Here is a 5,331-nt window from a genome sequence, read left to right as displayed (position 1 = left end):
CATACTTTTTTGAATATCCACTTGCTACATGTATTTCCTTGTACTTTTAACTTGACCAATCATATTCAATTTGGTCATGTAAATATGTCAGCTTCCATGTCTTATTCTTCACAATTACACTAATTTCTGCATCCAGAACTTGCCTTCATTTTCCAATTTTTATAGCAACTTCAAATGTCTTATGGTTTGAACTTTCAATTTAGGCATATTGGCTAGTGCTTCATCTTCAGATAGACCTTCTCCACTTACATAATCATCCATCTCGACTACTACTTGTCTAGTTCTAGTCATATGCTCGTTAGCTCCATGAGCTCCATCAGTTACACCAAATCCATGAGCACCACCATGATTTGAGTCAAAACTATTTGTACCGACTCAGAACCATCATTGGCCTTATCATCTTCACATTCTAAATCAACAAGCACTACATCCTTGTATACTTGACTCCAATCCCACTGAGCTTCTTCTTTAAATATCACATCTTTACTCAATCCCTGCAATACACATTTATAACTCTTGTCTTCAAGCTTGGTTCTCTTGACATTTTGAAAACATGCATAAGAAATACACCAAAACACCCTAAAATGTGCAACTGAGTGTTTCTTTCCCCTCCATGCCTGTTATGGAGCTTTATCTTTTACCGCCAAAGTGGGGGATCTATTCAGGACATACACAATTAAACTCACAACTTTAGGCAAATAATTCTTAGGGACTCCCTTTCCACATAACAAAGATCTAACCATCTTCATTATGGTTCTATTTTTCCTCTTTACTACCCCATTTTACTGAGGGGTATATTGTGTTTAATTGTCTATTCAGTCATTTGGAAAACTCAATAAATTTAGTAGAGGTAAATTATTCCTTTATCAATGCGCAAAACTTAAATCTTTAATTCAAATTCCTTCTTAACAACGTTTTTAAAACACTTAAAAGTGATAGAAAGCTTCATACATCTCAACTAAAGAATATATCCATTATTTTCTAAAGTAATCATCTATAAAACATAGGAAATACCTCTTGTTACTATTGGAGGAAGGGGTGTAGTGGCATATTTGCACAAAATATTGGGGGGAGCGACAAATATTAACTAAAATATTATAATTGAAATTCCTAAAAGTCATATAATTTTATCAAAGATTCAACATAACATCAATACACAATAAAAATATAATATGTGAAAAGAGATATTTACATTGAATTAAAGTTGTGCCCTTCGTTTTCCTAAAGCCTTGAAATCGTCGATAATTGAATCAAAACTAAAGGTTTCAGCTATTTCTTTTTGAATACAAAGCATCATATTACCAGGAAGAAATTCATCCTTCATCTTGTTACACAGTCTTGTCTTCATAATGTTCATTGCTAAAAATTATCTTTCTGTAGTACCTATAGAAACCTGAAGAGTTAAGATAAGACAGATTATCCGATCAATAAAATAATATGTATCCTCCTTCCCTGCTTTTTTAGAGCTTCACATAATTCAGACATAGTTGACAAGTTATTCAAATTTGGATGACTAATAACATCAAGAATAAAGTTTTTCAATTGAAATCTCAAATTAACTTTATCTTGATGATTAAAATCCAGAGTATAAAATTTATTTACAAAAGCACATATATTATCCATATCAAATTCTTTGTAAATATCTTCAGGAGCCAAACTATTGCTTAGACTCAAAAGCTCCAATGTTTGCGCTCAAAATCTGTGATTCAATTCCTGCAATTGTTGATCAATTGTAACACAAAAGAGATTCACTCTATATTGCTGACCCACTGTGATGTGATCATGATGATGACGAGCGCATCCTTCGCGCTCTATATAAATAGCATTACAATCGGGGAAATCAATATCATGCTGCTCACAAAATAATATCACATTTTTAAATAAATCATCTCAACCATCATCTCTCAACTTTTGAATTAATGTTTTTGTATTGTTGACTAATTGCATTTCATTAAGTATACCTTGAGATTTATGTTGTGAAGCTTATCAAACACGATCTATAATTTCCATAATCTCTTTCATCATGTGCAAAATCAATATAAACTCAAATGATTTGATAAGCTTATGAGCATCATTAGCATTACCACGTGTAGAATAACCTATTCCATTTCTTCTAATATCTTGAAGAACCGCACAAGTTGGATTATAAAAATTTATCATACTGCAAACAGAAGAAAAATGTGAGCTCCAACGAGTATCGCCGACTCGTTTCAAATTGCAAATCTGATTTTGTCCATTACCACTTTCAAGTTCACCAATCTCCAACAAAGTTGGAATATCCTCTAATATGGCACTTTGCAATACATCATGATGCTTACTAGAGGAACACACATAATTGATAATAAAAGTTAAGTGTGAAAAGAAATCATGAATAAGAAAAACTTCTCTAGAAGCAGTAACCAAAACAAGTGGTAATCTATGTGTAGAACAATGTATATAATAAGCATAAGGACAATCTTTGAGAAATAATGCTTGTAATCCATTCCACTCCCCTCTCGTATCACTAACACCATCATACCCTTGTTTACGGATATTTAAAACATCAAGACCATACCGAGAAAGAACATCACAAATGGCTTTTTTAAGAGTGATCGCCATAGTGCCTTTAACATGCACAACGCCAAAAAAACGTTCTTGTATAAATCCATTTTTATCCACAAACCTAAAAAATAATAGCCATTTGCTCCCTTAGAGATTCATCACATGATTCATCAACAATTATGCAAAATTTAGAATGCCCAATCTCTTCTCGAATATAGCTTTTCACTTTACTAGACATGATATGCAAAATTTCCTTTTGAATTTGAAGAGAGGTATACTTTGAATTATATGGAGCATTCTCTAACACTACTTTTGCAAGTTCATCATTGTATGATAAGTTCATCATTGTATGATAAGTTCATCATTGTATGATGCTAATAGTTTGATCATTTCAAGAAAGTTACCTCTATTTTTTTATTCTAGTAATCCGTCGTGACCTTGAAAAGCACAAGCTTGATATGTTAGTCAACGAATTGAATCAATAGAGCTCTTGAGAAGAAGTCTATTTTTGCTTATTAGATCGACACTCTGTACATTAAAGCCATTTATGATGTACATAGATTGATTGCACAAGTCTTGACATGCTTTCATTGCATTATTGTGAAACGAACAAGGACTCCATCCAATATGTTTAAGAATAGCACAACTCTTTCCGGCATTGACCTTTCTCCATGCTTTAAATCCTTTGCTGGTAAAGACGTTAGAGGTATGGTCCCCACTTGGTTTTGTACTAAACAAGTAACAAAACAAACAATAAGAAAGATCATTAGTTGGAGAGTACTCTAGCCATGAAGGGAACATTTTGAACCAAGATGCTTGACATCGTCTTGGATGCTTGTCTCCATTTAGGGGATATTTTTCAATTACACATTGATAGGGACCCCAATTAAGATAGACTCTTCAAACTTCATCTCTTTGATTCACCAAGTATTCCCAAATTTTAAGACATTTTCCGGGGTCACGTTCTAAAAAATTGACATCAAATTTATTCGTGGTGTTTTTTTGAATCTTACAAGGCTGCTCATCTGGTTGAACTGTTTGATCATTGGAAGGATTCTTTTTAGGTGTCAATGTTGAAGCTTTGAAATTTTCAACTTTGTCGGAAATTTTCTTCTTGAAAAATGCATCAATTTTTTTATATTTAAACATTGTTTCACTCCTAAAAAAATATACAAATTTATTAAAACAAGTGGAGAGACATAAGCTGACTAACTTTACTCAAATTCTTCCTACGTTATTGTAGACTTGTAGTTGTCACATAGCTTGACCCATTACCATATTTTAATAACTTTATTTGCAATTATTTTATCTTTTAAATATTTAATCTAACATTATTATCGTTCATGATTCATGAAAAATTAATCTAACATTATTATCATATATGGAAAGTAAGGAAAGTAAAGATAAATTAGAGAACGTAAAAAAGATTAGGAAGAAAAGCCATAAATTACTTGTAAATCATTCATAGACGGTTAATTTCCTATCTTTTTTTTCGGTATGATCACAATTCACAAACAACACAGTTTTAAAATATATGTCAATATTTTTAAGATAAATTTTAAATGTGAGATTTAGAGTAAAAATAAATTTCAGTTGATTACTTACAAAAGAGTGACGTTGATAGAGAGAGTCCAAGTGAAGAGACGAAACGACAGAGAGCAATATGAGCATATAACTGATAGGATAGGAGGGAGAGGGAGAGAGGGAGGAGAAATTAAAAAGATAGATGTTAGTTTCTCAAAACCATAAAGGTTTGAGGGATATTTTAGTAATTATCACTATTATTTTAATAATCTATCTTTATTATTTATATATTAAAAAAAAATACAGAATGTTGTGACCTGCCCGCTCCTAAGAAGATCTGCCGCTGAAGGAGTGGCTGGACCACACAAATCAACATGCACCAGCTCTAACTTTGTATTGTTCTCCATTGACTATTTCTTGGAATATCATCTCTATGATGCTTCCCTTTCGTACAAACTTCCCACACCTTTGTCATGGACCCCGAAATTGGAAGTCCTTTAATCACTTCTTTGCTACACAACATCTTCAGTCGTTTTAAACTCAAATGTCCATATCTACAATGCCATAGATATGTAGGATCCTCAAACACGATTCAGAAGAGTTACAACTTTGTGCAAACAAAGTAAACATTCTATTTGCAATCATTTCAATCTCAAAGATCAATCTTTTCTCAGGGTAGAAATTTTTGCATGTTTTTTACTTAAACATTTAAGTTAAGCCCTTCTCTTGCAGCTGGCCAATACTCAAGAGATTTTTTTTTGAGCTCTGGAACATATCTTCTTAACCATTGTTTTTGAGCTTTACCATATATCCTTTGACATATTCTTTTGCAAAATCGTTTCCAAGATTGTTCTATCAATGGCTTGAAATAGATAATTATTCACCTTCAAATTTGAGATTTGACCCATCAAGACTCTTCTGATGTGCATGTTAATACTGTTTGGACAGTTGGAATCGTAAATCCTATCTCAACAAGATTCCAATAATCCTTTGATTTCATGAAGTTCTCTATCTAATACTCCAATGATAATAATGACCATCGAAATGGAGAATTGCTAGTTGCACAAATGGTCCATCATTCTTATCATTCACAATGGTTTGCTTATTAAGAAATTACAATTTCAGTGAGTTTCTTTAGGCCTCAAAACTAAGCTCTGAGGCCACAATGTTATAGGATTCAATTATGATAGTAAAAGACTTGTTATTCATTATGTGATCAAGGGCTCATTATATAGAACTTATGTACAAGAACTCACAAGGCTTAAG

The 5,331-nt window shown here is 32.4% G+C and overlaps 1 pseudogene; it reads right to left on the bottom strand.

Moving 5' to 3' along the window:
• Window positions 1–1,198: 1,198 nt before the first annotated feature.
• Window positions 1,199–4,472, bottom strand: LOC101512049 (uncharacterized; annotated as a pseudogene).
• Window positions 4,473–5,331: the final 859 nt, after the last annotated feature.

The sequence above is a fragment of the Cicer arietinum genome, chromosome 3 (assembly GCF_000331145.2).
Source record: "Cicer arietinum cultivar CDC Frontier isolate Library 1 chromosome 3, Cicar.CDCFrontier_v2.0, whole genome shotgun sequence".
Taxonomy (NCBI): Eukaryota; Viridiplantae; Streptophyta; class Magnoliopsida; order Fabales; family Fabaceae; genus Cicer; species Cicer arietinum.
Note: the sequence above shows the minus strand (reverse complement) of the source record. Positions and strands in the feature narration are given on the sequence as shown.